Below are 12,506 nucleotides of genomic sequence, written 5' to 3'. Positions count from 1 at the left end.
CCTTGTTCTGTTCTACCAAATTGTAAATAATTGAACATAAATCTTTGCTTTTATCCTAATTGTAAATAAACCTTTTTGTATATAAATTAGTTAGTAGTTAGAATTTATCATATTGTAAATATAATTATAAATCTTTATCAACATTAATTGTAACGTATTTTAAAATCACGTGAAAGCATTGCAATATTCTGTTCTAGAGATATATAATATGAATTTACCTATTTTTTGTGATAATTCATATATATGCACGAATATTTTAAGAAAATGTAATATGGAATATGTTAATTTAAAGAGTTGTTTTGTAATCGTTGATATCAAATATAAGAAATAAATATATTCAAAAATAAATGAGAGGTTTTTTTATTAATTTATTTGATGTTCATCGATTTTATTGCAGAATATTTGTAATTAAAGTTAAATTTTTTTTGTCGATAGTCGATACAAATCCACAAAGTTTTAAAATAATTAATCATGCATTTAGTTTTTTAATTTTTATGAGATTTAGATAAGTAACTTCATATTTTCACGAAGTGGAGTCTCTTGTTTTGGTATACATTGCGTTTTAAAGGTTATTTTCTAAAATTTAATGAAAATAAGCTACTTATGTACATCATTAAATGATAACTTATAAGAGCAGTAATTTTTATTATATGATAAACCTCACTTTTCACAAAACTGACCTAAAAAGAAAATGTTAGAATACTGAATAAAAAATAATTTTTTTTTTTAAAACAAGAATTGACATAGTGAAGAATATTTGAAAGAAATTTAAATCTGTTTAATTGGATATTAGATTAGTTTATTAGTAGTTTCAAATAGATCTCATTTAATTTATGGTATCGAGTTATTTATGTTAAATAAACTAATTTCACTATATAGAATTATTTACTTTCACCTTTCACGCAATTTTTGAACATACCGATTACGTTGGTAATATCATGAATCGTTTCACCAAATCAGGCGCATAATTAGAAAATATTTACAACTTCAACACGTTGTTCAAATTTAACAATACCAAATATATATTTCATATAATCCATACGTACTTATAATAAGAATAGGACTTATTCTTCATCAAACACATTTACTTGTTAAACTCTTTGTGTACCACAGACTAAAAAATTTCGCCTGAGCACACGTTTTAAGAAAAACTCTGCACGCTCAATGGTTCGAGTCAAAAAGATATATTTATCCCAACACTTTAGGCGACATAATGATTTACTAATAAGACTTAATATTCTCAAATATATACCGCAAAAGCATTGGCAAGTGTTCGACCATTCAGTACAGTTATTTGCAAATAATATTTTCTTCATTTCAACAGATGGACAAGTCCTTTTATGAAAGAATAATCGACGCTTGAGTGGCTGTTATTATTGATTCAAGAGCTTTTAACTGAATAGATTATTAACTACTCATACCACTGTTAACAATTTGTCATGAGCCGAAAATATTTTTTTGGAGACGGTATTATATGGATTTAATAAATGTAAGCGGAAACTTTGATGATATTATATGCCCAAATGCACATGGAAATGGATATAAATATACGTGTGCAAATATTGCGATAGAAGGTAACGAATTTCTTTAAATTTTCAGTCGTGATTTTGTATATCAATTTGTAATCAATATTTATCCATGATCAAGTACGTAAGTTTAAAATCTATGAAAAATCTACATTTTTTGTAACATGAACTTTATTTAGTAGTTTTAATATATATATGGCATATTTATTATTTATTGATTTAAGCTTTTATTGTTTCAACATAAAAATATTTTGTAACATGACCATGAATAAAATATAAATTTATTCATATTTATATACAAACAATGTGCTTCGGGTATAAAATTTGTGAAATAATGAGTCAGATTTAATTTTTTAACATTCCGTAGGGTAAGTTATAGTAACGGGCCGAAAATCGAAAATGAAAAATTTTGCATTCCTTCACGTTTCAAAGGTTTCTGAACATTTTGGCATACCTAAAAAAAAATTGATGTGTGTGTATATGTGTGGAGACAATTTTTCGTCTACGATTTCGGGCGTATGATTGAACCGATTTGAAAAATTCAAAAAGCAATCGATTATTATTATAGGGAGATATGCTGATTAGATTTTGGCAAAGGCAGGCTCAGCCGTTCCGGAGATACGGAGCAAAGAGTACAGAAAACAGAAACCAAGTTTTGAGAGGACGCAGTATCCGATTTGAATGATCCAAAAACATTCTGCTTGTGTTGACAAAACAATTGATTTTGGAAAAAAATATTTCAATTATTTTTGCCAAAAAAAAATATTTTTTGGGTATCGAAAATAATTCAGATTTTATTTTAGATCTTCCTAAAGTTCTGAAGCTCAATATGCCTCAGGACACGATGACTTACAACACTAGTTAATAATTTGTATTGGTAATTTAATAATAAAAAGATAAACTAGTAACGTAATACAATAAAAATGACTCACGCGATATTGCTAATCATGAATTTTTGGAAGGATTGAAAATAAAATTTCTGTCTAATACCAAAAAATTCAAAGCGTGAATGATGATCGTAAAATAAAAGAAGATATTATTTGTTTTATTTTTCTTTTCTAAAATGATTTGCAATAAGCAGCAACTGAAGCAGAAATTTGATAGATCTTTTATTGACAATTGAAAATTTTATGATGCGGACTGAAATAAAGGGTTTCCGAATCCTATAGAAAACCATTGGTATTAAGATATAATTATCGATGTAAGAGTTATATTGATAATGAAATTGTAGGAAAAATAAAAAATAAAAATAGTCAGTAAAGCGAAACTACGGCTATTGGAGAATGAATCAAGCAAGATTCCAAAATGTTTTAGGACGACTCCGTACATGGTGTCGATGCCATTCAAGTGAGTATTTTTAATTTAGCAATACATTGCAAGATGTGAATTTGATTATTTTAACAACCACAAAACAATATTGATATAAAGGAGTGAAATTTCATTGCAATAGTAGACGATAACAGAATTACTATACACATTCCATTTATCCCCAACTATATGAAACATATTCCATATGTAATTATACCTCCGTGCTATATATGCAGCTAACAAGCTCGTAGTGTGAAAGGCAAAATGCAAATAATTAAAGGTAATAACTGTTTAATACCTACTCACACAAATGCATTTGTGCTTTAATCATTTCCCTATGAATAGCAATCGAAATGTGTTCCATTGTTAATTCTCGCCATCGTCGTAATTGCATATAATTTCGATTTACTCAAATTCGAACAGTGTTCTGCACTCTGTTTGCCATATATTAAAAAATATCATCGATAAATTATTAGATAATATACCAATATAAATAGGTGTTAGATAATATACCAATATAAATTGTTTTGTAATGATGCGTTAATATTTACAGCAAATAATATGAAAATGAGATATATGAAATTGTTTGCAAATTAATATCAAAATTCGAAATTGGGTTTGGGTATATCAATTTATTATTGTCATCTATTTGTGTAATAATTTAAATAGTAACTCTATTAATTTGCAGTTATTTTTGAATACTGCTCAAATTATCTTTATATATGTTTAAATAATAATAGTCGTTTTTTTTTCATAAATGATTCAAAAGAAGTCTCTCAATCATAATAACTTACTAAGTAAATCTAAAAAATATTTCAAAATATTTTTTTATTAAATGAATAATAATAAAGTAAACTCAATATTTTAATAATAAAATATAGATAAACTTAAATTATTGAATATATTAAGTACTTTTATTCAAAAATATCATAGAGAATCCAGTAATTATTTGACTTAAATCAATTGGACAAATATATGTCAAATTAATGGTAAATCTGACAATGCTGAAAGATGTGCGAATACCTATCAATGAAAATTGTTTTTCTTGATTTGTTCTACTACATATATTTGAACAAATGCATTTAAATTAGATAAAGTAAAGTTAAATCTAAGACTTGGATTTTAGATTCCGAGCGATCCAAGTAATACTAATAAAATACCATTTAAATAATTAAATTTGATATGTAGGATGAATGATGAGATAGAAAGTTAAAAATTTTTAAAATAGCGAAAAGATATTCTGGGGATTGCAATTATTAATTTAATAACTAATATATATATATATATATATATATATATATACTAGGGTGGTCGTTATATAAATATTTTCGAATTTCTTTGCCCCCAGTGGTTTGAATGCTTCCAAATTGATGAAAAAATTCACTGAAAGGTTTAGCTGGTTCTTCTTCCTTAAGTAAACACTTATTTTATAATATATCAAATTTTTGTTGTAATTGTTTTATTGTCGCTAAGTTATAAAATTCTAAAAAACAATTAGTATTTTACTCATGTTATTGCCATAAGAAACTTTGGTTAGACTATCTTGAAGTTAATATTAAGAGCTAAAACTTTCAGAGAGTTTTTTTATCCTTTTAGAAGCATTTGAGCCCTTTGTAACAAAAAATTCGATCATATCCATATTAAGCAAACGATACTCGGAACGTATTCTGGTACTGTTACTTGAAAATTGCACTCACAAAACTGAAGAATAAGATTTCAAAATGTTAATAAAAGTATTCAAAATTAATATGTTATGTACTAATAACACATGTTAATAAGTGTTTAAAATAAAAATTATTGTATAAATTTTGCAATTATTTGATTGTCCTAAGAAAATTTGTCCTAAGAGACTTTATTTTTCATTATCTTTAAATTAAACTATATATTAAAGTTAAGACATTTTTGTATATATGCCTTTCTCAAGCATGATGTCACATAAAATCTCTATGTAATGGTACATCGCATTTTCCTGAATTCTATCCTAAAGTTGACGTTCAAAAGACCAGGTACTATTACATAACATTTAACACAGTCCTTCTCATGTTAAATATAACAATAAAGGTACTCTAATAGTAAGTGTTAACGGGAATATGACATTATGAATACATGATTACTTGTACGGAAGAACCGCTGAGCCGTTTCGGGCTTACAGAGAGTTTCCTCGAGTCCGCCGAACGCAGCGGGGGGCGGCAAACACTCAACTTTATTCATATGTACAGCTTATCTTATAACTATTCAATGTGTTGAAAACGTACTCGAAAAGACGTTGATTGATATAATAGTATATATGTAAAAAAATATATTTAATATTCAATATATATATATATATATATATATATATATATATATATATATATATATATATATATATATGTTAAAGCAGTTAATTTTGATGTTGAGAAATATGAGTAAGTTCTTCAAGGGCATACATCAAATAAAAGGCAAAGATTTAGAAGTTAATCTTTAATTTTTCCAAACGTTTCGACATAGTATTTTATGTCATCATCAGTGGATATAAATATGGTCTTACATCAGTGGCTAGCGCAAGGAACACAATTTTGCACTATCATATATACATTAACTTGTTTTTTTTATATTAATTTGTTGAACAGAGTATAGCAAAATATTTGTGAAATATATAATATATTTTGCACAGAGAACGTAGTTTATGTGACAGAGCCCGAGGCTGTAGTCGTTTGGAAAAATTAAAGATTAACTTCTAAATCTTTGCCTTTTATTTGATGTATGCCCTTGAAGAACTTACTCATATATATATATATATATCGACATTGTACAAACGCACGGACGCATATTCTAGGCTATTTTCGAAAATTGCAACATGATCCAAAGTTATGTTGTCTGAAAATTCACTATAACTGTAAAAATTTTTATTGAACCAATTTTTAAAATAACACAAATAAAAGTTCATTCTGTTCATCTTTCATAAATTCCTTCCGCAATATTTCAACCCTTTTACTACGAAAGTGTTTTCCGCAGGATTGACGCCGCAGCCAGTAAAACTCACAAGTTTTTGTTCCAAACATTCTCATACATAAATATGTATTTACTAATTGAAAATTACACTTCTAAAGAGCTAAAAACCACAATAATCAATTAGAATTCTAAATAATTTAATTTGTGATAAAAATTGAAGCACATTCATACACATAGGTCGTTAAGCGAATGTCATCCATAGACGACGCTCGTAGCAAAAATGTTAATTAATCATGTATATCATTACAGTGAACTATGATATGAACTCTTACCCATCATAAGCTAATGAAGATGACATAAAAATTAACATAAATTAAATATATGTTAATTAGTATCTATTTTAAATTTTTATTATATTGCTAAAACTAAAATTAAAATACTTCAGAAGTCTAAAATTAATATACAAAAATTAACTAAATGGAATGAAATGAAATTATATAAATATGTATATATATATATATATATATATATATATATATAAAGTTCATCAATTTATATTATACTCATGTTTGTAAACGTAATAAAGATGAAACTATACATAATTGCTTTGAACGATTACGTTGATAAAATCATCAAAATACAATGAGTTCCAATTCTTATATTAAATGCTAATCATTAATCGTTATTAGTTTCATTCAGGATAATTGAGGTTTCAATAAAAATGATGATATAAGTAACATAAATATATAAAAATTAATGAGTATTTTACGCTAATGATGTTTTAGTTAGTTAGTAGTTATCGAAATTAGCTCTTAATAATATTAATAATTTATATATACTTTTATTAGAAATTTACTAACATTTGACTAATTTAAAGAGAAGGTACTGCTGGAAATATTTTACCTATTCTATAACAAACTTAAAGTTTTGTTATCACTTCCATGTCATATGATTACAGGCAATACGATTTTAATTTTTCTTCCATTCTTCGAATAATTTCGATCATTTTAGTATAGTAATATCAAAAGTAGCAGGTGAGTCAATTTTTGTTATAAATAAATGAATAAGAATTAATGAATAAAAAAAATTAGATGTAGCAAAGAAAACTTTAAATATAAGATTTGATAAATTTATTATATATAACAATTATATATCTTTCATCACCGTTAATCTTCCAAAAAATGTTGTTCATTTCACATTTTTGCAATATTGAAAACACAATACCTTTTTTCGATCATGTATAAATTTCATTAGAATTTAATAAGCTCTTGAACCTTTTTATAAAAAAAGTAAGTGAATATTTCCAAAATGCATCCCCGCCATTAACCAGCATACTTTATACGTTCATAAAAACGTGTTATGCGTGCTTTTAAGAGTGGATTTATCAAAACTCCATTACCACGCCCAATAATCGCAGCTTTGTTGCAATCATAAGCCACAGAGCGAATTGTGTTATGCGAAATATGTCCAAAAAAATATTTTCCACGGGCCTGCCCCCAAAATGTTGCGACAGTTTTGAGGTCTCAATATACGTTGGCCACACGCTGTGAGGTTTTTGTGAACCACAAAATGTAACACGTTCACAAATCCTCCGTTTAGTGTGTTTAACACCTATTTATTGATGCATTGTGCTCGTATAAAGATTTTCTTGAATGGTTTTTGCGGTACGATATTGCGCGGCCGTGCGTGCTACTTTGGGAAGTTCATGAAGCTAAGTGATCGAGCAGGGGTGGTGGGGACGAAAATTACAAGGGCTGGTTTCAAAAGGTTCTTCAATAATTTCAGTACTTCACTGAGCACCACTTAATTTATTAATCAGAATTCTTGTTTTTTTAAAAAAATGCATGTTCACTAAATCTGCAGTTTATTGCACAAACGCAGATTCGTTTCATACATTGTTTTTACATTTATTTCTGATTTTCACAATTATTAATATTTTATATTTTGCCGAAGTAAAATAATTCAATATATGTATTTTTAGCGAATTTTTTCTAAGAGTGATATTCTAAACTTGCAGCTACTATTTATATTATGCACCAAAATAGTCAAAAGATTAAATAAATCAGAAGATTCTACACACATTATATCCTTGGTTCTATGAGACCAATAATTTTTTTTAACAAATGAAATGAAATGCATTTTCAATCCCACTCAAACTATTTTTTTTAACAAAATATTAAATGCAAGATGTTGGTCATCATATTATCTCTAGTCAAAGATTTTGAATTTTTATTACAGTCACGTAAATAAGTAAACTAGTTCACAACCAGGGCAATATTGTAAAATAAATTCATGTTATATTGATATCTATCAATTTTCAAAATCTTTGACATAGATCATAAATTTCATAGTTTTAAAGTATTTTTTTAATCCTACAGTTTTACTTGTTGCCCAGTTTAGGAGAGGAGTAAAAATTACTGTATAGTAAAAAAAAATCGTAAAACATATCTCTAATCAAAGTTATTGAATTCCTATTAAAAGACATTAAAACAAATAAACTCTTGGATGTAAAGAACAACATTTTCTATTGTTTTAAACTAATTTGAAATAAAGCAATTTAAATTTAAATTATTGCTTTATCCCATATCTACAATCGTTTAAAAACAATTTTTAAAATTCCACAAACTTGTACTTTGTTGGATCTAATAATAATATCGATAAACAATATAATTATATTAAAAAAATCTATATAAAATAATATAAGTTCATAATGTAAGTTTTCGTCATTCTTAATATTGCTCCTTGACATGTATGAATTTTATTATAAAAAATGCATTTTTATATCTTTTCTTATGTTTTCTAGATTAGTATGATTAATGATCATAAGCAATTATTTAAACTAATGCAAAACACAAAGCAAATAAAATATAAAATATTGCTTTATTTCATATCTACAATTGTTGAAAAGAAATTTGAAAAAATTGTACTTTGTTGGATTTAAAAATAATATTGATAAACAGTTTAATCAAATTAATGAAATAATATGAACCCAGACCGCGAAGATAAATTAGATATTGGCATGGCCTTATAACTTTAATAATATTTATTTTAAAAATAGATTTTTATTTCTTTCTCAAATTTTATAGATTAGTAGTGTAGAGTTAAATATCATAAATATAGCTAAACCTTATTTTGAATACTGGATTTTTTTAATCAATTTTTCAAAAGTTAGTCACTATTAGTTTGAGTAAAAACACTATGATAGATGTGAGCAACTTGTTTAGGACTATCAAATATAGATTTCCGAGAAATTTAAATTATCATTTGTAAATTTTTATCTTTTCATGATAACTTTCTTATTTTCTTTTTAATGGTCTTCAATGCTTTGCAGTGTCGCATGCAGAGTTTTTGGTGACAAATGGTTCTCTCGTCATACACGCAAGCAATATATACATTGTATATAAATAAAAATACCAACAAACACGAGCTTAAGTGTAATGTAATATGCAGCCGTGTGGTTTTTTCTATTCTCCTATAAATATGAACATAATAATAAGCATATTCCATTCGATAAATGGGTAGTTTACGACATGATATTAGATTTCAATGGATGAGGGCAAGCTAACCACGGGGTGGAAGTACTTAGAGCAGAGTGCTCTCTATTCGGAGCTTTTTATCATGAATTTTCTATAGTAATAAAATCATGGCGTAAATGTATTACAACGAATCAAAACTTAATCATATTGCTATGAAATGGTGTTAGGTGTGAGAAGATATACTCGTATACCGGTCATGAATTTTTTAATCCTTTGTGTGGAACAAGAAATTGGAAAAAATAACATTAATACTAGTAAAAAATTAGTCTTGGACTTATATTTTTGATCGAAATATATTTGATCATGTCATTAATGTTATAAAAAAGTATTATAAAAAATGAATTATATTAGACATTATTATATATTTTTGTAATTTTTGAAATATTTGAATACTATTTTATTATTTAAGTATTAAATTTAAAATTACTAATAAATAATTGTTTTATGATCATACTAATAACTTGTGATGCACGGCATCGTGTCTTAAAGCAAATTGCTGTAACTTCCCGTACCAAGAATTAAAATTTTTAAAAAAGATTTAATTTTTTTCAGAACTTTGAAAAAATAGATTATTGAGATCTTAAAATTTTTGAAAAAAAAATTGACCTAAAAATTTTCTTTTTTCTATACTTTCAATTATTTAGAAAATTTTGAATTTTTTTTTTGAAGCAATCGCGATACGTTAGCTGCGTAGGAATCAAATATCAAAGCGCAAAATTTGTTTTTAATATTAATATATATATAAAATATGTGATAATTTGATGTGCATATGTCTAACGATCATTTTTGTCCGCCAAATGGTTTTGTTTTATTTTTTTTTATTGGATCTCCGAAACCGCTAAACTTGCCTTCGCAAAATTTTCACCAGTTTTTCATTTCGTCAATACAAATGAAATGATTTTTGCATCATTCAAACCGGACGTTCCGTTTTCTTAAAAATTCAATTACCATTTTGCCACTTTTTTAACCCTAATTAGTTATTTCGGAACGGCTGAACCTGCATTTGCCAAAATCTATCAGCATGTCTCCTTATCAATAGCATTCGAATGCTTTTTGAATCATTCAAATTGGTTGATCCGTATTTTCAAAATCGTCGACGAAAAATTGTATCCGCACATATACACACACATACAACCATTTTCTCTAAGATATGCCAAAATGTTCAGAATCTTTTGAAACGTGAAGATATATAAATTTCAGTAAACAAGACACTACATCAATTAACATCTTACGCATTAAAGTGTTATATATTATTTATAATCAATAATATTAAAAAATGATCAATTTTCTACTTAAACATGAGATATAATTCAATTATTTGAAAAGAAAGCGGAAGAATTTCCAATATTACACTGAACCGTTTTATTGAAAATATATGATTTTGTACTAAACGCTCTTTTCAACTATTTTTTCCTTAAATTTGAAAGAAGAGAAATGCAGAAGAACATGGAATACAAGAATATATTCCTAACATATATATTATAAAAGCTTTGCATAAGTTCCTGAGATTATTATTTGTCCAATACATAATATAATGTATCCATTGCACTAAAAGATAATTCCCATCCCAAATAAAAAAGCAAGCAAGTAGCATGTTCAAATTAGACAAATTGCCTATCCGGCGATCTGAAAATGAATACGCAAATTAAATATAAAGAGATGCATGCGGTTAGATTATTGTATTTTGAATGAAGAAAGATTTTGGGATAAGATAGTATATTATTCAATTCTAAGGGTCCGTACGCACGGGTATCGATGACACCGATATCATTGTGACCACAGAGTTTATTAGAGTGGTGTATATTTTCATGTGCATTTTGCTTTGGATCATTTTTTGCGTCAGATGATACTGAATAACTAATTTGATACAGTTGTTCTAAAACTATGGAAATTATTATTGAAAGCAAAAAAAATCAACCCGCATTTGCTCTGTTCTGAATCTTCTTAAAGGTTCACCATCGATATCTCAAAAATAAGTTAAGAAATTTTTAACAACAATATTTGAAAGTAGAGGGAAAAAAGTATAACCAGCCATCACCTTGATTCCTATGACGTTGCTATCAGGAGATAAAAGGCAATGTTTGAAAATCCATAAAAAAGTTTTTTTTTTCGTTGAGTTTTTTTGGTTGTTCGGTTCGGTTGTTTAGTTTAAGAGACCTTAATATAATTTCTAATTATAAGATTTTTAATTGTTTTATATATTGAATTATTAATTTTCAGTTAAACTCAACAGTTTTTTATATAACTTCTAAAGATTTAAACGCAGGGTAAAAAGGACCAACTGAAACTATACCCTGGTGTAGACAATAAAAATTGATAAATGAAAAATTTTTTTTGAAACAAATAGATTTTTTTTTTATTTCTTATTGCTGCTAATTTTAACAATCAGATAACAATACAATCTATAAGTTAAAAGTTATGGTATTGAAAATCAAAATCATGAAGAGAAAAAAAATAGAATAACAGAAATTAAAGAAAAGAAATAGAATAAATAAATGAATAAATAATAATTAAAATAATAGTATTAATAATAAAAACGATAATCAATAATAAATAATAATTAAAAATAACTTTTACAAGAGATAAATTAAATAAAAACCTGATCAATATGAATAATCAGTTCTATCTCTGTAAAAAAAGTACCCATAAAATTTATATTTTTATTGGTGGAATAATGCAGAAATTATTTTGTGAAATCCTTTCAAAATTAAAAATAAGACATAGTCCTGGCCGTCCTATTTTACCCTGCCCATGGTGTAAAAGGAACCAGTTGGCAAATTTTTGAAAAACAGCACAAAAACATTTCTACAATAATGAATTAGCTGGGAGTTTTGGTGAATATAGTCAGATAGTTTTTTGTTTGATATGTGTTGTTTCTTGTGATATAATTGGTTTGATTTACACAATATAATTGCTCAAAGTTAAATTGGGACTTTCGGCCCGTCTTACCCCATTTTTATAAGAGAAGACTTATATAAATATACTTATTTTATAATACAACAAACTAATTACTCTTAACTTTTCATGGAAGTGCGATCAGTTTTCCACGATTCCGCAATTCGCTTTCAATGAATCACAAACATAATATAATACATTTCCTTCCCGAGTTACGGCGCATTAAATTAGTCATTTTCTGGCGTTTCTTCAGCCATACACAAGTTCTTATCTAATCTTTGGCGACGTCTGCCAAAATTTTTGAGAT

The sequence above is a fragment of the Ctenocephalides felis genome, unplaced genomic scaffold, assembly GCF_003426905.1.
Source record: "Ctenocephalides felis isolate EL2017-DRISC unplaced genomic scaffold, ASM342690v1 CF-g0.4_SCAFFOLD_00845, whole genome shotgun sequence".
NCBI classification, from domain to species: domain Eukaryota; kingdom Metazoa; phylum Arthropoda; class Insecta; order Siphonaptera; family Pulicidae; genus Ctenocephalides; species Ctenocephalides felis.
The sequence above is the reverse complement of the archived record's forward strand: the minus strand, read 5'-3'. Positions refer to the sequence as shown.